Here is a 22,956-nt window from a genome sequence, read left to right on the forward strand (position 1 = left end):
ACGGGAGTCCAGGCTCAGGTCCGGCCTTTGCCTCTACTGCGGCTGGGATGGACACCGTGTCTCCAATTGCCCTACCCGGCCAAGAAGACCAGGCTCGCCGGGACCCCGGGAGATCCTGGTGAGCCGTTTTTCCTGTTCCCCCACCCGTGCACCACCTAACCGTCTGGCGAACGTCACCCTAGCCTGGGCGGACCAGCGGGCGACGGTGGGTGCACTCATTGACTCTGGTGCTGATGGGAGTTTCCTGGACGTTGAGTTTGCCACCCGGGCCAACATTCCACTTGAGGACGTCGAGAGGCCCTTGGAGGTCTTCGCGCTGGATCATCGCCGCCTGGCTGACATCACTCAACGCACCTGTCCAGTCCTTCTCACCATTGCTGGTAACCACGTTGAGAGACTCCAGTTTTTCATCACCAGCTCTCCTCTTGTCCCTGTGGTCCTGGGCAGGCCTTGGCTCGCGCTGCATGAGCCCCACATCGCCTGGTCCTCCGGCACCATCAGGGGGTGGAGCCCCTCCTGTCGTGCCCAGTGTCTTCAGGTGCCGTCCAGCCCCCTCACCGGGTCCCAGTCCCCGTCTCCGGCCTCCCTCGCCGGTCCTCTGTCCCCGTGCCCGGCCTCCGCTGTCGGGCCCCAGTCCCCGTCTCCGGCCTCCCTCGCCGGTCCTCTGTCCCCGTCTCCGGTCCCCCTCTCTGGGCCTCTGTCTTTGTCCCCCTCTCCAGTGCCCCTGATCGCCGGCTTCCTTCGGCCCCGTCTGGGCAGGCCGGGGCCGAGTGGGTCGCCGGGTGGCTCCCGTGGAGGGGGGGGGTACTGTGAGGATTGGTTCTTTCCCCACCACAGGCTTCTTAAGGTACTGTGATGATTGGTCCGTTCCCCGCCACACGCTCCGTTCCTTTAAGGTACTGTGAGGATTCTGTGATGATTGGTCCGTTGCCGAACGCACACTTCTAAGTCAAGTATCAATTACCATCACGCACCTGATGTGTGTTCTAATCAGCGCCCCAGAGGCTTCATATACTCTGACCTTCTGTCATTCGATGCCGGGTCGTTTTGAGTACTACTGTTCTGGAATACAACTGCATATACCTGCCTTTCCCCGTCGCTGTTCCTGTCTTCTTTCTCTCCAGGACCTTTTTGTGGAGAACCGCTGTGGAGAACCTGGTTCCCCGTTTGGAGCTGCGCCTCGTTATCTGCCCGCTTTACGCGTTGCGCTCTGGTGAGTTTTTGGAAACAGTCCTTTTTGGATTATCAGTTTTTTGTGTGTTTGGTGAACACTGAAGAAATACCGTTTTTGTTTGTACTGGACTCAGCTAATTTGTGTGTTAGGATAACACTGAAGAAATCCGTTTTGTTTCGCACTGGACTCAGCTAATTTGTGTGTTAGAATAACACTGAAGAGGACTGTGTTGTTTTTCACTGGACTCAGCTAACTTGTGTGTGGTACACCGAAGATCAAGTCACTTGGGATTAATACTGGACTCAGTCACCTCTCTGCCTCTGTGTGTTCGTTGGGCTGTTTCTGATTTCTCTCTCTCTCCGTTTTCCACCGTGAGTGAAAGCTGGGAGTATCTGCAGAGCCGCTACAACGTCACATGCCAATTCCTCACCACTATCTACTGGGAGTATCTGCAGAGCTGCTACATCGTCACATGCCAGATCCCCGTTTGTTTGATTACTGTACCTCATCCATCTTGTGACTCTGTAAATAAATACGCCCTAGCTTTTGGCTAACTCTGAACTTCCTGTCTGTGCCGTTGCGTTTGAGGTCGGTTACAAACCATAACAGGGTGGCTGTTGCGTATAGTTGTAAGGTCGCGGGGGTGGGGGGAGGGGTGGTGAAGGCCCCCCCCCCCCTTTGTATATACAAAAAAATCAGTTGTGCAAGTCAATTTTGGTGAGTTGTTTCTTTTTTATATTTTCTTTTTTTATAATTTTTTAAACAAACATATAAACAAACATGACAACACACGATAAGATATACAAGCATTAATTACAGTGCATATCCAATGAAATTACCATTTAGTCAAATGTCTCATACAGGATATACCCCTAATACCTGTTATCTAAAAACCTACACACATATGCTCTAGCTCGTACCCCCCCTCCCGGACCCCCCATTGGATAATCCAACCATTATAACTTGTTCCTAACCAGACACTACCATTATATGCTAGCTTTTATTCTCTCCACCACTTCTAACCACATTGTCATTTTGGATTCATTGAGATCCAAAATTCTTGCTGTAGATATTTCTTGATAAATCACATCGAGATATGTAAGAGTCCAGACCTTCCGGCACATTTTTTCCGGTTGAAACCATCGTGATGCTATCAGCTTTTTAGCCACTGTGATACGGGATAAAACCAATCTCTTTAGCTGTGGAGGTACTGCATGTTCAAAGACATCATTCAGCAGTAATACAGAGGGGTGTACAGGTATATCCAGAGTTAAGAGATTTGATAATTGCTGGGTCACTTCTTTCCAAAATATCTTAACTGGTGGGCAGTCCCAGTACATGTGCATAAATGTCCCTTCGTCCCCATTTGTACATATGGAGCATTTGGAGTCTTGTTTAAGACCCATTTTGTTCAGTCTTATAGGAGTTAAGTATGTCCTGTGAATATAGTTAAGATTGATTTGTTGATGGTCCAGGTTCCTTGATGCAAGTCGTACATTTGCCCAGGCCTCTTGCCAGTCAAAGTCTGTCTCCAGGTCTGGTATATCCCTCCTCCAGACTGAGTCTAGATGGAGGGTTTCATACGAATCTGAAACAAAACCTCTCGATGTCTCTCTTTCATAGAAAAATGTGTGGTATCTGTGGTGTACAATTGGTATCCTTAATGGAACACTGTGAGCCTTCAAACATGCCAATAACTGTGCGTAAAAATAATATGTGGACTTGGTGAGATTAAATTTTTTGCGTATTTCATTGAAACTACAAAAACCCTGTTTGTTGAAAACGTCTCCTAATGAGTGTATGCCTTGATTTTCCCATCTAGGGATTTTTATTTTTTTTTGGATCAAATTTTTTTTATTATTATTCACATGAAACAAGACAACACATTAACACAATCACAATACATAGAACTTCACAAGAAAATAACAAAAACAATAATAATACAGAATAACAATTTATACAGACAAAGAGAAAAGAAAACAGAGTTCAACCTTCTAAATTTTAAATCCAAGGGGTACTATCTAATAAATGGTCTTTCCCAGTGTTCAGCCCCGATTCCCGGCCGTGTGACCCTATATTAATAAAACGTACATCTCTAATTCACCACAAGGACCACTTTTTGAGAACACAACCCGAAAACAGAGCAATGAACCTTCATGAAAAAACAAAAACCTGTAGAGGTGTTCCATAGACTCACAGAGACCGTGTAAAAGTGACCAAACAGTGAAGAAATAGTTAAATAGCTGCCCCCCCATAAAATCCCCAGCTAAACTCAAGAGGACAAGACAAAAGACAAGACAGACAAGACATTTCCTCCTCCCACGAGACCCCCGGACTCCCCCGAACACGCACCTCAACCCCGCTCAGCCGCACACGGCGGTCCTGACCTTTTCGGCTGCTGCAAACCACAGGTCAATACCTGCCTGTCCCACCCCAATCACCCGCGCTGTGGATATCTCAAGATAAATCACATCCAATAGTGTTAGGGACCAGTTAATCACTGTGAGCTTCTCAGGCTCCTTCCATCTCATTGCTATTAGCTTCTTCGCTGCTGTGACACCCGCTAGGACAACCCTTTTTAGTTATATCGTTCAGGAGTAGCGTAACAGCTGTGAATGGGATAGTTAAGCCACACAGATCTGAAAGTTTGTCCGTTATTGACCTCCAGAAGCGGGCCACTGGTGGGCAATCCCAATACATATGCATATAAGTGCCAGCGGCCCTTTGAGAGCACAAAGTGCACCGAGAGTCAGATACCAGTCCCATAGCAAATAGCTTCCTAGGTGTAAGATAGGTCCTATGAATATAATTAAAATTAATCTGCTGGTGATTGGGGTTGCGGGAAGACAATGCCACATTTGCCCAAACATCAACCCAGTCAAACTTGGGGTCCAACTCCGGGATGTCCCCACGCCAGATCGTATCTAATGACACATTTTTATATGTGGATTGAATTAAGAGCGTATAAAAATCTGAGACAAACCCTCTGGAGGTCGTCCTGTCCACTATGAGCCTGAGGAAGGGGTGTGGTTGCAAAGCTTGAGCCCACGGCACGCCATGCGCCCTCAGCGCTGACCTTAGTTGAAGGTAAAGAAAGAAAGACTCGCCGGGAAGATCATAAAATTCTCTTAAGTCCTGAAACGCCCGAAGGCCGTTCTTATCATAAATATCCTCCAGAGTATGAATTCCCCTCCTTTGCCATTGAGGAATACTAACCGGCTTATGCCCAACAAGTAGTTGCTGATTATTAAAAATTGGAGAGTCCAGGGCCCTCATTCATCAATGTGTGCGTAGAACATGTTCTATTTCCACACGTAAGCACAGAATGTAGAACCAGTGTACGCACAGGGAAGTCGGGATTCATCACACGTGCGTACGCAGGCTCTACGCACACCTGTCATGATGAATATGACTTTGATCCTACGTTTGAGCTCGTGCACTGTTTTAAGTATTTGCATACCAGAAACGCCCCGATTAACCATATACGGTAATGGAATACACCCATGAAATGTGGAAAAATGGACTAAGCCGAGGGAAGCGTGTCATGAGACAGGCTGACAGACATGTACACTTACGGTGATGTCGGATATGATATCTATTAACCATTGCTGCCTGGGCAGCGCAAACACTAATAAATACCGCGCTGGAATATGACTGCCTTTTCCCGTGTTGTTTGATTAATACCCAGGGATTAAAGTTCTCCTCAATTTTATTCCAAATCGCGATGGATCTCCCGTCAATTTTCTACCTGCTGCATATGATTTCTAGAGGCATACTACAATCTATTTTGATGTCAGTATTGGGTAGCCTATATAAACAATAATGCGAGAGCATATACAAGAACAATGAATCTCACTGCATGTATGATGTAGCCTGCCTTTCAATGCATGAACTTGAATTCCATCATGTTTGTGTGCGGGACTCACAAGGCTGTTGTCACAATGGGTGGTACCGGTACAGTAATAATAACAGTCCACACAATATCACGATCCATGCCATAGCCTATGTTCTATTAGGACATGATCTGTGACGACAAATGTTCTAGAATGTTTGATTAAGATATCATACTCTGACAGCATGCCTATGATCAACAAAAACGCGATACATAGTCTGTCCACTATCTGGTGTCATTGCAATGCGTTTTCTATTCTTTCTTATACAGTAAAAAGGGGGAAGAACACTATATTCATATGACTTGTATTCTGCTTACAGCTTCGAAATTCCACTTGTTTCGTTTAACGTAAAGCCTTTTAAATATAATCAAAACGTTCCCGTGTTTCTGCGGTCTGCGCAAAATAATAACGAGTTGAGCTTTATGATTTATGATGAATTGAAAATGGGGGACCCTGATGTAAACAAGACGAAAGTCTTTCTCTGGTCTGCATCCCCAATTAACAATTGTATGTACTGAGCTGTACTGTACTGTACCCATTCTGCAATCTGTTAATAAACTTTTCAATCAATCAATCAATCAAGCTACGCGGAGCGCAGTCAGTCAGTAGCCTACACCCCGTATATTCCGATAACGCTATATAAACCATGCTGCATTCATTCTGAGAGAAAGATCTATTATTCCAAATGCTATTTAAAGGGTTTTGACCATAATTACACTACTGTTGCTATTACAATGAACTATAATGAACTACGTTTCGTACAGAACATGCCAGTGTTATTATGCACAGAAGCTCATTTCCTTGTTGTAATAATATATTCTACCACTGGGCGTCAGGTAAGTGTGCTCTGACCTGTGCGTAGACGTAAGCACGGAGTCAAGTTCAAATCGAAATTGATGAATCCCACTCTTTGCTTAGAAATGATCGTACGCACAGGGTAAGCACAGATCTGTGCGTAGAACACGTTGATGAATGAGGGCCCAGGTGCCATGGGCATTTAACCCCACACGACTTCTGTACATTACGCCACGTTTGGATCACGTGAGTTATGATCGGTCCATACCTCAGTCGGCATTTCGAAATAGGGACAGTGGAGTACACTACATCCTGCAATCTTAGCGGTGAAACCGCCGCTGCTTCTAAGGTGCGCCAAGATACAGCCTCAACAAGGTCTAGCCAGCACATCAGAGGTCTCAGTGAAAAGGACCAGAAATAAAGCTTAAAATCAGGGATTGCGAGGCCCCCATCTTGTTTTCTACGTTGAGTAGTAGCCCTTTTGATTCTCGGGCGTTTGTTATTCCAGATAAACTTAGATACCATCGATTGTACCTTGCGCCAGTGGTCTATTGGAGGGGGCAGGGGGAGCATTGAGCTAACAAAATTTATCCTAGGCAGGACGTTCATTTTGATTATGGAAGCCCGGGCCTGTAAGGAGTTAGGAAGGGACGACCACCTGTCTAGATCCTGGTGTATTTTATCATAAGTACCCGTGAAGGTCAACAAGACACACATATACGGAAGATGGCGGCGTAGAGGAAGGACATAGTGGAACGGGCTCCTACACAAAACCTGGTATTAGACCCTGCTATGGACAGATCCTCCCCTACCCCTAAACCTTTGACCTCAGCGGCCAAGGCTCTTAAAAAAGAACTTATGGATCTTAATTTGTTGGATACATGGCGGGAGGGGCATGCATCTCAAAGGGAATACAGCTTCTACTCACACATGCACAACAGCTACTCTAGGATTGATACGTTCTTTATACATACAGCAAAACTCCATCTTGTTTCGTCCTGCGAATACTTAGCCATGACACACTCAGACCACGCCCCCCTTTTGACTAAAATAGCCTTAAGCGACTCTCACACAAACTCCAAACGCTGGAGGTTTCCTAATTTTCTAAATAACGATGAGGATTTTGTCAAATTAATTAACAAACAGTTGGACTGGTATTTATTGAGTAATAGGGGCTCGGCCTCACCAGCTATAGTCTGGGAGACCCTTAAAGCTTACATAAGAGGCTACATTATTAGTTACTCTTCCTGGAAAAAGAAACAATATCAAACCAAATTACGCTCACTAGAGTCTGATATAAAAGCGCTTGAAAATCAACACTCCCTATTACAATCACAGACCTTATTGGTTCAGATAACGGCAAAAAAGGCAGAATATAACACTATCACCTCGCGAGAGGTAGAAAACGCTATGTCAAGGTTGAAACATCGCTATTATGAGCAGGGTGACAAGGCAGGGAAACTACTAGCATGGCAAATTAGAAGGGAGAATGCCGCTAGGTGTATTCCGGCCATTAGGGTAAGCGACAAAGGGGAGTTGACCCGGAACCCACTGCTCATAAATCGGGCCTTCTCAGACTTCTACAAGTCTCTCTACTCCTCGCAGGGGGAGAAGAGACAGGAGATGTGTGAGTTCTTGGACAACCTAGACATACCTACGATAACAAAAGGCACAAGGGGGGTCCTGGACGAGGCGATAACTAAGCAAGAAATACTAGATGCCTTATCAAAACTGACGCCAGGGAAAGCTCCAGGGCCGGATGGCTTCTCCATAGACTTCTACAAGGCATTTATTAGCAAACTGATAGACCCTCTCCTAGAAATGTTCAACTACTCTATTGAGAATGACCAACTACCTGATACCCTTGAGCAAGCTCTTATTATAGTCCTGCCAAAACCAGGGAAGGACCCTACCTTATGCGGGTCGTACAGACCAATTTCGATCCTTTCCAACGAATATAAAATATTTACTAAAATCATAGCCACTCGACTTGAGAGAGTAACCTCCTCACTTATTAATACGGACCAGACCGGTTTCATACAAAATCGCTCATTAATAGACAACGTGAGAAGATTTCTTAACTTGACGCATTGTGCCAAATCCATAGAAGACCCAGTCATAGCGATCTCGTTGGACGCGGAGAAGGCATTTGACCGAGTAGAGTGGCACTTTCTCTTCGCTGTTCTACAAAAAATGAACTTTGGCCCAAATATGCTAAGAATGATCCATATGCTGTACCTTAACCCTACAGCCAGGATACAGACCAACTCAGAGATTTCACCTTCTTTCCCTCTAAGGCGCGGTACTAGGCAGGGTTGCCCTCTTTCCCCGACACTTTTTGCGCTGGTAATCGAACCCCTGGCTATAGCAATAAGGTCACATAAAGCTATTAGTGGGATCAAGGTGGGTCCTGAGAGCCATGTCATCTCTTTATATGCGGACGACATAGTCCTGTTTCTAACCAATCTCGACTCATCCATGCCTGCCCTTATGGAAACACTGTCAAAGTATAATGTAATCTCAGGCTACAAGATTAATGCACAAAAAAGCGTGGCCATGCCACTTAACTCACTAGCCGAAAAAATGCCAAGGTCCAATTTCCCCTTCCAGTGGAACTCACAATTTGTAACATATTTGGGTCTAAAAATCCCGAACCAAATAGATACAATTTTCTTACTAAATCATGACCCACTACTTAAAAAGGTGGAGAAGGACCTAGATAGATGGATGCAGCTGCCTCTCTCGCTAATCGGACGTGTGAACTGCATTAAGATGAACATCCTACCTAAATTTCTTTATCTTTTTCAAACCCTCCCTATATCTATACATAAGAACTTCTTCAAGAAATTACAAAGGATAATATCTGCATTCATATGGAGAAGGAAGGTCCCTAGAATTAAAATTAAAACCCTATATAATTCCCCCCAGTGTGGTGGACTGAAACTCCCGGACTTCCAACGCTATTACTGGGCTGCACAGACAAGGGCTCTGTGGATTTGGCAGAATGAGTCGACTAATTCCCCTGCCTGGAGACAAATAGAACAATGCCATATGATGGACGTACCGCTGGCCGGAATTCCTTTTATCAGGAAGTACCACACCCTGAAGAATTGTTCAGATAACCCATTTATTAAACACACAGCAAGAACATGGTTTGAGATTCAGACACATCTTGGTAGCTTTATTGCATTTCACAGGAAGACTCCCTTCCACAACAATCCAGCTTTGCCAGAATCACTTAGAGATGGCATCACCAAGAAGTGGTACACTCAGGGAATTAAAACTTTTGGGGACCTATTTGATAATAACATACTTATGTCCTTTGAACAGTTACGTGCCGCCTTCCACCTTCCAACTACTAATTTCTTTAAATACCTACAGGTCAGACACTTCATAGGTACAGGTCAGGGAGGAGACGCCACTCTTCCAAAACCCCTCCTCATAGATGATATTCTAAAAGGAGTTATTCACACTAGAGGCATCCTATCATTAACATATGATAGAATCCTGACCAGTACAGAAATTATACCCCTAAATGCCAAGAACAAATGGGAGCGGGACCTGGACTGTACCTTTGATGAAGATGAATGGGAATCACTATGTGAGTCTGCACTATCTTTTTCATATAACACTCGACATAAACTTATGCAATTTAACATTCTCCATAGAACCTATTTTACGCCGGAAAGACTTCACAGGATGAATGAGGCTATCTCTGACCTTTGCCCTAGGTGCTCAACGGAAACAGGTAGCCTGCTCCACATGTTCTGGGAATGTAACAAACTGAGACCTTACTGGGGCTCAATTTGGGAGACTCTCGAAGAGGTCACAGGCCTTGAGATCCCATGTACACCTAAATTAGCATTATTAGGAGACATGTCTGACATTTCTCCAGATAAGAGAGGCAAGGTGCGGATCATTAAATTGGCCATGATTGCAGGGAACAAGTGTATTGCCATGCTGTGGAAAAGTGCTGAATCCCCCCCCATGTCTATGTGGCTTAGTGAAATCTCTTCGTACATGGCATCAGAGAAAATAATGTTCAATCTTAAGAAAAAACCACGTCTCTTTGATAAATGCTGGGCTGGGTTTAGGCAATACTTAGAACAGATTACATAGTAGGTTGATGATATAGGCTATTATTGAAGCTCCCTTTTGTCTTTCTGAAGGGTATATATTGCAATGAATGATACTGTAAATGTTATTAGTTGCTCTTTGAAGAGAAAAGATGTAATGGTAGACATTTATTTGTTTGGTGTAGAAGTATGGGCACCTGTTAGACGGGTGTAACTGGGTTTACAAAACTCTCAAAATGTGTAAAAAAAAAAGAAAAAACTGAATTTGTCGAGGTCCTAGTCTGGGGGGAGGGAGGGGGGGTCTGGCCGATTTTTTTTTTTTCAGGGGGGGGGGGGGTTAGTATGCATCTATTTTTCTGTAACTCGGGGAGGGGGGGGGGCAGTTGGCAGCATTTCCTTTTGTATGGTTGTTGAACTGATGCTGTTAAACTGGAAAAAAAAAAGAAAATACCTATAAACATATTGTTTAAAAAAAAGAATGAAAAGGGAACAAGGGAACTATAAAATAAATTGAAATGTAAATAAACAAGGTAAAGATAGAATTGACCGTTGAAATATCAAGATAGGGCCGATATGGGCCGATATAATTTTTTTTTCTTTTTTTTTTTTTTAAATGTAATATTATTTTTTCTTTTTACATGTTTTGGCCTTAAATTGTTTCAAAATATCAGTAATTTCTGAAAATAAGTTACAAAAGTAAAAAAAAAGTATGCGTTTTGGAAAGTAGCTCTTTGTTTGATTATCATAAAAAAGTGTTTTCTGTGCAGAGATGTCGACATCGGTGGATGTCGGTGCCGGCCAGAACAGCAATATTAATGTCGGTTATCGGTATCGGCCACCATTTTCACATCGGTGCATCACTATTCTTTTGGATGTTATAATTTTTTCTTTATTGTTTCTGTCTGTTTAATTGTACTGTCTGAGATGTTTGTAAATCAAAAATGCAAATAAAAATATAAGTTAAAAAAAATAAGTACCCGTGAAGTTGTACTTAGTAGTTTGATTCAGCGTGGGGAATATCTCTATGCCCAAGTATTTAAAATGTTCCACTATGGGGATATCAGCTGGTAGTCGCACCGCCTTGGCCAGCTCATTAAGAGGTAGGCAGGCTGATTTGTTCCAGTTAATCTTAAAGCCTGACATTTTACCAAAGTCGTCGATTATTCCCAGTAATTTCGTGGCCGACCGGGAGGGGTCGTCCATAAAAATCAGTAGGTCATCCTCATAGAGAGCAATTTTGTGTGGAGTATTATTGACCATTATGGGGACGATGTCCTCCGATTGCCTAATAAATTGGGCCAATGGTTCGAGGGAAAGCGCGAACAGTCCTGGGCTCAGAGGACAACCCTGTCTAGAAGATCTGGAGACTGGAAAAAGTGTGGAACAGTTTTTGCCTGTCAGTATCATCGCAGACGGCGAGGCATACAGGACTTTAATCATATGAATAAAACTCTTTCCAAGACCCATAACATCAAGTACCTTCCACAGGTATGACCACTCAAGTCTGTCAAACGCCTTCATGGCATCCAAAGACAGAACTGTGGACGGAGCTGTATTGTCTTTACTGTTATCGACTACATGCAACAGCCTCCTAAGATTATCTGCAGCCAGGCGCCCCGGGATCAAACCAGTTTGATCGCAGTGTACCAATACCGTCATAAATCTCTGCAGGCGGCGGGCCAGCACCTTGGCAAACACTTTTAAATCGGCCCCGAGAAGACTCAAGGGCCTATAGCTACCACAATCATTGGGATCTTTGTCCTTCTTGAGAAGTAAAGAAATCAATGCCATGTTGACATCTCTTGAGAACTCCCCTTGTTCGATAGCGTAATTGATCATATCGAGCATTAATGGACCCAGTTGGTCCCAGAAAGCTAAATACACCTCGGGTGGAATACCATCCCAGCCTGGTGCCTTACCCCTCTGCATTTCAGCAATCGTCTCCCTTAGTTCCATCAGAGTGATCGGTTTCCCCAGTTCCTTGGCCTCTTCCTCAGAAATGTGGGGTATCTCAAGCCCGCCCATGAACGATTCAAATTTAGAGTCGTCGAGATTAACCTCTGAGCTATATAACTGTGAGTCAAACTCTTTAAAAGTGTTGTTGATCTGTTTCGAATCAGTAGTGACTGTACCCTGTCTCGTCTTGATCGAGGGGATATCCGAGAAATGATAATTCAAGCATATTTTCATTGCCAATAGATGGCTAGGCCTGGAGCCGTGAAAGTAGTCATTTTGTCTTGTCCTATGTATCAAGAACTCAGACTGTTGTTTAAGTATGGAGTTTATTTCTTTCTTGACTATCTTACGTTGTGTGTTTAGTCGTTCACTATAGTTAGTTTGCAAGGATGCGTATAGGTCCGCATATAATGTTTCCAGTCCTTCTAGCTTTTTTGACCGGGATTTACGCAAATTGGAGGCGAAAAGTGTGACATGACCCCTGATAAATCCTTTCAATGCGTTCCACAGGGGGTCTTTGACCGTGTCAACGTTGATCTGCAAGAATTCAGCTAGTTTACTCCTGAATTCAGAACAGAAATCATCGTTCTTTAATAAGGTTGAGTTAAAACGCCACCTGGGAGCTCTCGTGGAGAGCCTGCCAAAGGTTGCCGTAAGGAAAATCCCCTTGTGGTCCGAGAGAGCCAGGGGAACCAATGAGATGTCGAAACTATCAAACATATTAGGGGACGCGAATGCATAGTCTATTCGAGAGAAGGTTTTGTGTCTGGCTGAGAGGTGAGAGTAATCCTTGAGGGTGGGATTGGATATGCGCCATAGGTCTGCGAGCCCCGTGTCCTGGGCCCACATCCTGAGGGCCTTAGAGGACCGTTTTTGGTCGCCTGTTTCAGAGGACCCGGACCTATCCATCTCCGCATCCCAGCACGCATTAAAATCGCCACCCACAATGAGAGCGTATCCAGTAAGTTCCAACATATTCTTTGTGATTGTATCATAGAACGCTGAATCAAATGTGTTAGGGGCATACAATGCTATTATTGCCATCTTCCTATGAGATAACTCAACTTTTGCTATAGTAATCCTTCCCTCCGTGTCCGACCACACGTCCAGGACTTTGATATCAAGGTTACGTCTTGTAACTATGACGACTCCTTTCGTCTTATCATCGGCTGAGGATGAGGAGATAACGTGATATTGTCGATTTGCCAGCCTTGACACATCACCCACCAATAAATGCGTCTCACTAAGGAGAGCAATGTCAATATTTCTTCTCTTCAATAACCAAAGGACACTGGCACGCTTGTGAGGGGCGTTAAGACCCCCTGCGTTCCAAATTAAAATATTCAATTTAGCCATGGTCGAATTTGTCTAAATGCGTAGAGAACATACCAGTGCAGCCAGGCTGAGGCTCGAGGCGCTGATCCAGGCGGGCCCAGACGGTCAATCTCAAGAGTTCAGAGGAGGAACAATCACACACATATAAGACAACAGTACATAAAACACAGAACAATACCACCCCAGTTACAACCCCCCCTCCTTCTACTCTAAACCCTAACCCCCCGTCCTATTATTAACCCTCCTATACCCACTCTCCAATCCCCTCCCTATACCCCATCCACTAAGGATGGTCATCTTCCTCTCATTACCCATTGGAGTCATGGATCCAATAAGACGCGCTCCACTCCGACCCCCCTCTAGATAAACCCCTGATTAAACCCCCACTAGTCCAATAAACACAAATACAAATTTAAATTAAATTCAATAAAGATATCGGTCGAAAACCACCGTGAGCCTTGGCCCTAACATGAGATAACTAAAATGGAAAAAATAGCCATTATTATATAGTAACTCAACATCAACCCTGTAGCCATCTACTTCCGAGTCTGTGTATCAATGTCGCAACGTTATAGCATAAATGGATAAAGGAAAATTCAAAACAAAATTAAATTAAAGCATACCAGCAGATAGTCTAAGGCAGGATCGGATCACATTTAAATTGCGCATACAGATGTCATTAAAACAGCGACACTAAGAAGAAAAGGAAAAGAGGGTTATGGCTAAAGTGCAAGCAAAGCTAAACCTGACCCAACCTGTTATCATATATTTTATATGTATATTCGGTCGAAAACCACCGTGAGCCTTGGACCTAACACGGGACAACTATAATGGAAAAATGAGCCATTATTATATAATAACTCAACATCAACCCTGTTACCATCTACTTCCGAGTCTGCATATTAATGTCGCAACGTTATAGCATAAATGGATAAAGGAAAATTCTAAACAAAATTAAATTAAAGCATACCAGCAGATAGTCTAAGGCAGGATCGGATCACATTTAAATCGCGCATACAGATGTCATTAAAACAGCGACAATAAGAAGAAAAGGAAAAGAGGGTTATGGCCAGAGTGCAAGCAAAGCTATACCCGACCCAACCTGTTATCATATATTGTATATGTATATTCAACCGACCTTCCACTACTGGAGCCCAAAGCTCAAAACATCCTGGATATAAAAATAAAAGCATACAAGAAGTTAGTTAAGGACCCGATCACCATTGAATTGTGCAAACCGATGTCACTTTAAACAGCAACAACAACCAAAATACGTAAACATTATCGGGTCTCGAATGTCTCGACGCGGGCGATAGACACAGCCCGCTAGCCAGCCCGAGGCCAGCGCGTAAGCTAGTGATGAATCCGGCTAGCACGCTACAATCTGTTATGTACATTGTTCAGTTAGCTCGCTAGCTTCCATAGAGCTTGGATGGGCAGCGGATAGTTAGCCTGTCTGGGCATGACAACAAGCATTTGTGAGCAGTCCGCCCTATCAATGTATTTAGGTCCACAACGCCAAGTTACTCACCCGACATAGCTATCAAGCAACTGTTTCGACCAACCCCCCGAGGTCTTCCTCCGCTTTGGCCAACGACCAAAATGAGCGACGTTCATCGCCCTTACATAGCACAGACAATCTCGCGGGGGCGAATAGCGTAGGCCTCAAGCCCAGTTTCCATAGCTTGGCCATGACCACTTTGTATTCGCCCCTCTGTGCCTGAACCTCCGGTGTGAAGTCCTCGAAAATGGCCACTTTGTGATTGCCGAGACCCAGATCCCCTCTTCTGGCCCGGGCCGACCGCATGATGAGTTCTCTCTGCTGTAGCCTGTTTAGCTTGACAATGATGGGCCTCGGCTCCTTGCTCACACCAGGACTGGTCTTGCCCGCTCTATAGGCCGACTCACATATGGGCGGATCGGGAAGGACATCCTCCCCCAGTATTCTCTGCAGCAGCTCCGGCCTTTTCTCCGAGAGACGTCCTCCCTCACTGCCCTCCGGTACACCAACAATCCTGATGTTGTATCGTCTCTCCCTGGACTGCATTTCCATAATTACCGACTGTAGTTTGGCGACGTCAGCCTGCCCAGCCAGCAGGGAGGTCTCCAGACCCGCCACCTTCTCGCCTTGTCGAGAGGCCTCAGCCGTTAGCGAGGCTAGTTCGTTAGCGTTAGCTGCGGCGGCAGCGTGTAGCGACTCCATCTTTTCTCTCAACGGGCCTACCGCCAGCCTGATTTCCTCCGACATTGCCAGATGAAAGGTATCAAAAAGTTCCACCTGCGCTTTCATTTGTGCCTCAGCGAAGCGTACCTCAAAGTCTGCATGGAGTTTGGTCACGACCGAGAGAATTTCACTTATTTCAGGCGAAAGCGAGGACGGGCTCGGTGCCATTTTGTCGGCTGAAGTGATCATGGCTCTGGTTCCCTTCGACATCGTGAAAAGTTGAAAAAAGGTCGATGAAAGTAGTAGATGCTCGTCCACTCAACAAAAAGACCAATAACAAATTAAAATAAAATAAAGACTAGTGGGGTGACAGTGTTTTCCGCACGATAGTAGGGAGCTCCCGTGAAACACGTCTTACCCCATGAACGCCTGGCTCCGCCCCCCATCTAGGGAATCTTATAGGTTGTTTTCCAATCAAGAGTGCATTGTTATTGAATAAGGGAGTATGATTATGCCATTTATGTGGGGTATAATATTTTTTTTGTGTTTCACGCCATATCCGGATCGCATGAGTGATTATGGGGCCAAATTTTCGTTCGCATTGCTTAATTGATAATTTGGTGTATACTATGCCCTTCAGCCTATGTGGAGCTACTATATTTTCTTCTAAATTTCTCCAGGATACTAATGCTTGGGGATCAAACCATGTTGTTAGTGGTCTTAAAGTGTACGCCTTAAAGTAGTGGTAGAAATCTGGAAATGCCATACCTCCGTCTGCTTTGTTTCTCTGTGCGGTGGATCTTTTTATGGTGGTTTGTTATTCCAAATAAATTTTTATGTGGAGGAGTGTAATTCTTTCCAGTAACCCTTTGGAGGGGGTAACAGTAGCATTGAGCTGAAGAAGTTGATTCTAGGTAGGACGTCCATCTTAACTATTGATATCCGTGCCTGTACTGAGTTTTTAAGTTTTGACCACCTGACAAGGTCATATTTGATTTTGTTTTGGATTTTTATGTAATTGTGCTTCACCGTTTGGCTTATGGTAGGGAATATTTCAACTCCCAAACATCTAAAGTGTTTTACCATCGGTATCTCTTTTGGGAGGGTTATATTTCTTTTTGCAGGGGCGTTAAGTGGGAGGAAGGCCGACTTCGGCCAATTTATCCTAAATCCCGATAAATCTCCAAAGTCCTCAATCAACTTGAGAAGAGGAGGCAATGCGGTGTTGGGGTTTTGCATGAACAGTATTACGTCGTCCGCATATAAACTAATTTTGTGTTGTGTGCCCTTGATTATGATTGGTTCTATGGATTGGGATTGTCTTATATATTGTGCTAAAGGCTCTAGTGATAGATCGAATAGTCCGGGACTAAGAGAGCAACCCTGTCTGGAAGAACGTGATACCGGAAAGATTTCAGAGATGATTGTACCTGTTGTAATCATGGCCGATGGGTCTTTGTGTAATACTTTAATCATATCAATGAATCCTTTTCCTAACCCCATCCTTTCTAATACTGCCCATAGATACGACCATTCCAACCTGTCAAAAGCATTCATTGCATCCAGGGACAGTATCGCCTTAGGTGTGTTGTCTTCCTTGTTAGCATCTAGTACGTGTAGTAATCGTCTTATGTTATCAGTGATCAAGCGGCCTCTTATGAAGCCAGTTTGGTCCGGATGAATTAAAGACGCCATATGCTTTTGTAGTCTGATGGCTAATACCTTAGAGTACAATTTGATATCGGTTCCGAGGAGGCTTAAAGGTCTATAACTACCGCACTCGGTGGGGTCTTTGTCTTTTTTAAGGAGGACTGTTATGAGTGCAATATTGTCATTCTTATGGAAGTTCCCCTCCTTGACTGAGTATAAAATCATATTTAGTAATAAGGGTCCAATTATGTTCCAACAAGAGAGGTACATTTCTGGTGGGATACCGTCTCTTCCAGGAGCCCTACCACTTTGCATTTCAGATATGGCCTCCCTTAGTTCATCTAGTATGATCGGTGTTTCTAACTGTTTAGCGTCATCCTCTGAAAGTTTAGGGAGGTTAATTTGATTAAGATATGTGTCCATTTTGTTTTGATCGAAGGTCGTATCTGATTTGTATAAGTTGGAGTAGAATTCTTTGAATGTCATGTTTATTTCTTTGGGTTCTGTAACAAGTCCTTGTTGTGCTCTAATGGTAGTTATATCTGCAAATTTTGCGTTGACTCTTAATCGCATAGCTAATAGGTGACTTGGTTTGGAACCTTGGGAGTACTGCTGTTGTCTTGTGCTACGTATTTGCATTTCAGATTGTTGTCTGTATATGGCGTTAATCTCTTTTTTTAGTATATTGACTTGATTTTCCAGTCGAACCGAGTTGTTTGATTGATTGAATTGATTGATTGAAAAGTTTATTAACAGATTGCAGAATGGGTACAGTACAGTACAGCTCAATACATACAATTGTTAAGAGGATGCAGACCTGAGAAAGACTTTCGTCTTGTTTCCATCAGGGTCCCCCATTTTCAATTAATCATATGACACACATGACATACAGATAGACAGTACTGCTACATCTATACATTTATGACATACCAGATTTTCAAATACAGTACTGTTTGTGATACTAAAAAAATCCAGAAGAAGAGTATATACATTTGACATAGAAACTGTGCATTGGGGGAGGTTGGGTAGGTGGGGTGGGGCTGTACATTGTAGGTGGGGGGGGGGGGGTTAATTGGATTTCCTCCGACATTGCCAGATGAAAGGTATCAAAAAGTTCCGCCTGCGCTTTCATTTGTGCCTCAGCGAAGCGTACCTCAAAGTCCGCATGGAGTTTGGTCACGACCGAGAGAATTTCACTTATTTCAGGCGAAAGCGAGGACGGGCTCGGTGCCATTTTGTCGGCTGAAGTGATCATGGCTCTGGTTCCCTTCGACATCGTGAAAAGTTGAAAAAAGGTCGATGAAAGTAGTAGATGCTCGTCCACTCAACAAAAAGACCAATAACAAATTAAAATAAAATAAAGACTAGTGGGGTGACAGTGTTTTCCGCACGATAGTAGGGAGCTCCCGTGAAACACGTCTTACCCCATGAACGCCTGGCTCCGCCCCCCATCTAGGGAATCTTATAGGTTGTTTTCCAATCAAGAGTGCATTGTTATTGAATAAGGGAGTATGATTATGCCATTTATGTGGGGTAGAATATTTTTTTTGTGTTTCACGCCATATCCGGATCGCATGAGTGATTATGGGGCCAAATTTCCGTTCGCATTGCTTAATTGATAATTTGGTGTATACTATGCCCTTCAGCCTATGTGGAGCTACTATATTTTCTTCAAAATTTCTCCAGGATACTAATGCTTGGAGATCAAACCATGTTGTTAGTGGTCTTAAAGTGTACGCCTTAAAGTAGTGGTAGAAATCTGGAAATGCCATACCTCCGTCTGCTTTGTTTCTCTGTGCGGTGGATCTTTTTATGGTGGTTTGTTATTCCAAATAAATTTGTATGTGGAGGAGTGTAATTCTTTCCAGTAACCCTTTGGAGGGGGTAACGGTAGCATTGAGCTGAAGAAGTTGATTCTAGGTAGGACGTCCATCTTAACTATTGATATCCGTGCCTGTACTGAGTTTTTAAGTTTTGACCACCTGACAAGGTCGTATTTGATTTTGTTTTGGATTTTTATGTAATTGTGCTTCACCGTTTGGCTTATGGTAGGGAATATTTCAACTCCCAAACATCTAAAGTGTTTTACCATCGGTATCTCTTTTGGGAGAGTTATATTTCTTTTTGCAGGGGCGTTAAGTGGGAGGAAGGCCGACTTCGGCCAATTTATCCTAAATCCCGATAAATCTCCAAAGTCCTCAATCAACTTGAGAAGAGGAGGCAATGCGGTGTTGGGGTTTTGCATGAACAGTATTACGTCGTCCGCATATAAACTAATTTTGTGTTGTGTGCCCTTGATTATGATTGGTTCTATGGATTGGGATTGTCTTATATATTGTGCTAAAGGCTCTAGTGATAGATCGAATAGTCCGGGACTAAGAGAGCAACCCTGTCTGGAAGAACGTGATACCGGAAAGATTTCAGAGATGATTGTACCTGTTGTAATCATGGCCGATGGGTCTTTGTGTAATACTTTAATCATATCAATGAATCCTTTTCCTAACCCCATCCTTTCTAATACTGCCCATAGATACGACCATTCCAACCTGTCAAAAGCTTTCATTGCATCCAGGGACAGTATCGCCTTAGGTGTGTTGTCTTCCTTGTTAGCATCTAGTACGTGTAGTAATCGTCTTATGTTATCAGTGATCAAGCGGCCTCTTATGAAGCCAGTTTGGTCCGGATGAATTAAAGACGTCATATGCTTTTGTAGTCTGATGGCTAATACCTTAGAGTACAATTTGATATCGGTTCCGAGGAGGCTTAAAGGTCTATAACTACCGCACTCGGTGGGGTCTTTGTCTTTTTTAAGGAGGACTGTTATGAGTGCAATATTGTCATTCTTATGGAAGTTCCCCTCCTTGACTGAGTATAAAATCATATTTAGTAATAAGGGTCCAATTATGTTCCAACAAGAGAGGTACATTTCTGGTGGGATACCGTCTCTTCCAGGAGCCCTACCACTTTGCATTTCAGATATGGCCTCCCTAAGTTCATCTAGTATGATCGGTGTTTCTAACTGTTTAGCGTCATCCTCTGAAAGTTTAGGGAGGTTAATTTGATTAAGATATGTGTCCATTTTGTTTGGATCGAAGGTCGTATCTGATTTGTATAAGTTGGAGTAGAATTCTTTGAATGTCGTGTTTATTTCTTTGGGTTCTGTAACAAGTCCTTGTTGTGCTCTAATGGTAGTTATATCTGCAAATTTTGCGTTGACTCTTAATCGCATAGCTAATAGGTGACTTGGTTTGGAACCTTGGGAGTACTGCTGTTGTCTTGTGCTACGTATTTGCATTTCAGATTGTTGTCTGTATATGGCGTTAATCTCTTTTTTTAGTATATTGACTTGATTTTCCAGTCGAACCGAGTTGTTTGATTGATTGAATTGATTGATTGAAAAGTTTATTAACAGATTGCAGAATGGGTACAGTACAGTACAGCTCAATACATACAATTGTTAAGAGGATGCAGACCTGAGAAAGACTTTCGTCTTGTTTCCATCAGGGTCCCCCATTTTCAATTAATCATATGACACACATGACATACAGATAGACAGTACTGCTACATCTATACATTTATGACATACCAGATTTTCAAATACAGTACTGTTTGTGATACTAAAAAAATCCAGAAGAAGAGTATATACATTTGACATAGAAACTGTGCATTGGGGGAGGTTGGGTAGGTGGGGTGGGGCTGTACATTGTAGGTGGGGGGGGGGGGGTTAATTGGATTTCCTCCGACATTGCCAGATGAAAGGTATCAAAAAGTTCCGCCTGCGCTTTCATTTGTGCCTCAGCGAAGCGTACCTCAAAGTCCGCATGGAGTTTGGTCACGACCGAGAGAATTTCACTTATTTCAGGCGAAAGCGAGGACGGGCTCGGTGCCATTTTGTCGGCTGAAGTGATCATGGCTCTGGTTCCCTTCGACATCGTGAAAAGTTGAAAAAAGGTCGATGAAAGTAGTAGATGCTCGTCCACTCAACAAAAAGACCAATAACAAATTAAAATAAAATAAAGACTAGTGGGGTGACAGTGTTTTCCGCACGATAGTAGGGAGCTCCCGTGAAACACGTCTTACCCCATGAACGCCTGGCTCCGCCCCCCATCTAGGGAATCTTATAGGTTGTTTTCCAATCAAGAGTGCATTGTTATTGAATAAGGGAGTATGATTATGCCATTTATGTGGGGTAGAATATTTTTTTTGTGTTTCACGCCATATCCGGATCGCATGAGTGATTATGGGGCCAAATTTCCGTTCGCATTGCTTAATTGATAATTTGGTGTATACTATGCCCTTCAGCCTATGTGGAGCTACTATATTTTCTTCAAAATTTCTCCAGGATACTAATGCTTGGAGATCAAACCATGTTGTTAGTGGTCTTAAAGTGTACGCCTTAAAGTAGTGGTAGAAATCTGGAAATGCCATACCTCCGTCTGCTTTGTTTCTCTGTGCGGTGGATCTTTTTATGGTGGTTTGTTATTCCAAATAAATTTGTATGTGGAGGAGTGTAATTCTTTCCAGTAACCCTTTGGAGGGGGTAACGGTAGCATTGAGCTGAAGAAGTTGATTCTAGGTAGGACGTCCATCTTAACTATTGATATCCGTGCCTGTACTGAGTTTTTAAGTTTTGACCACCTGACAAGGTCGTATTTGATTTTGTTTTGGATTTTTATGTAATTGTGCTTCACCGTTTGGCTTATGGTAGGGAATATTTCAACTCCCAAACATCTAAAGTGTTTTACCATCGGTATCTCTTTTGGGAGAGTTATATTTCTTTTTGCAGGGGCGTTAAGTGGGAGGAAGGCCGACTTCGGCCAATTTATCCTAAATCCCGATAAATCTCCAAAGTCCTCAATCAACTTGAGAAGAGGAGGCAATGCGGTGTTGGGGTTTTGCATGAACAGTATTACGTCGTCCGCATATAAACTAATTTTGTGTTGTGTGCCCTTGATTATGATTGGTTCTATGGATTGGGATTGTCTTATATATTGTGCTAAAGGCTCTAGTGATAGATCGAATAGTCCGGGACTAAGAGAGCAACCCTGTCTGGAAGAACGTGATACCGGAAAGATTTCAGAGATGATTGTACCTGTTGTAATCATGGCCGATGGGTCTTTGTGTAATACTTTAATCATATCAATGAATCCTTTTCCTAACCCCATCCTTTCTAATACTGCCCATAGATACGACCATTCCAACCTGTCAAAAGCTTTCATTGCATCCAGGGACAGTATCGCCTTAGGTGTGTTGTCTTCCTTGTTAGCATCTAGTACGTGTAGTAATCGTCTTATGTTATCAGTGATCAAGCGGCCTCTTATGAAGCCAGTTTGGTCCGGATGAATTAAAGACGTCATATGCTTTTGTAGTCTGATGGCTAATACCTTAGAGTACAATTTGATATCGGTTCCGAGGAGGCTTAAAGGTCTATAACTACCGCACTCGGTGGGGTCTTTGTCTTTTTTAAGGAGGACTGTTATGAGTGCAATATTGTCATTCTTATGGAAGTTCCCCTCCTTGACTGAGTATAAAATCATATTTAGTAATAAGGGTCCAATTATGTTCCAACAAGAGAGGTACATTTCTGGTGGGATACCGTCTCTTCCAGGAGCCCTACCACTTTGCATTTCAGATATGGCCTCCCTAAGTTCATCTAGTATGATCGGTGTTTCTAACTGTTTAGCGTCATCCTCTGAAAGTTTAGGGAGGTTAATTTGATTAAGATATGTGTCCATTTTGTTTGGATCGAAGGTCGTATCTGATTTGTATAAGTTGGAGTAGAATTCTTTGAATGTCGTGTTTATTTCTTTGGGTTCTGTAACAAGTCCTTGTTGTGCTCTAATGGTAGTTATATCTGCAAATTTTGCGTTGACTCTTAATCGCATAGCTAATAGGTGACTTGGTTTGGAACCT

Source organism: Notolepis coatsorum (assembly GCF_963971535.1).
Source record: "Notolepis coatsorum genome assembly, chromosome: 1".
Classification (NCBI taxonomy): domain Eukaryota; kingdom Metazoa; phylum Chordata; class Actinopteri; order Aulopiformes; family Paralepididae; genus Notolepis; species Notolepis coatsorum.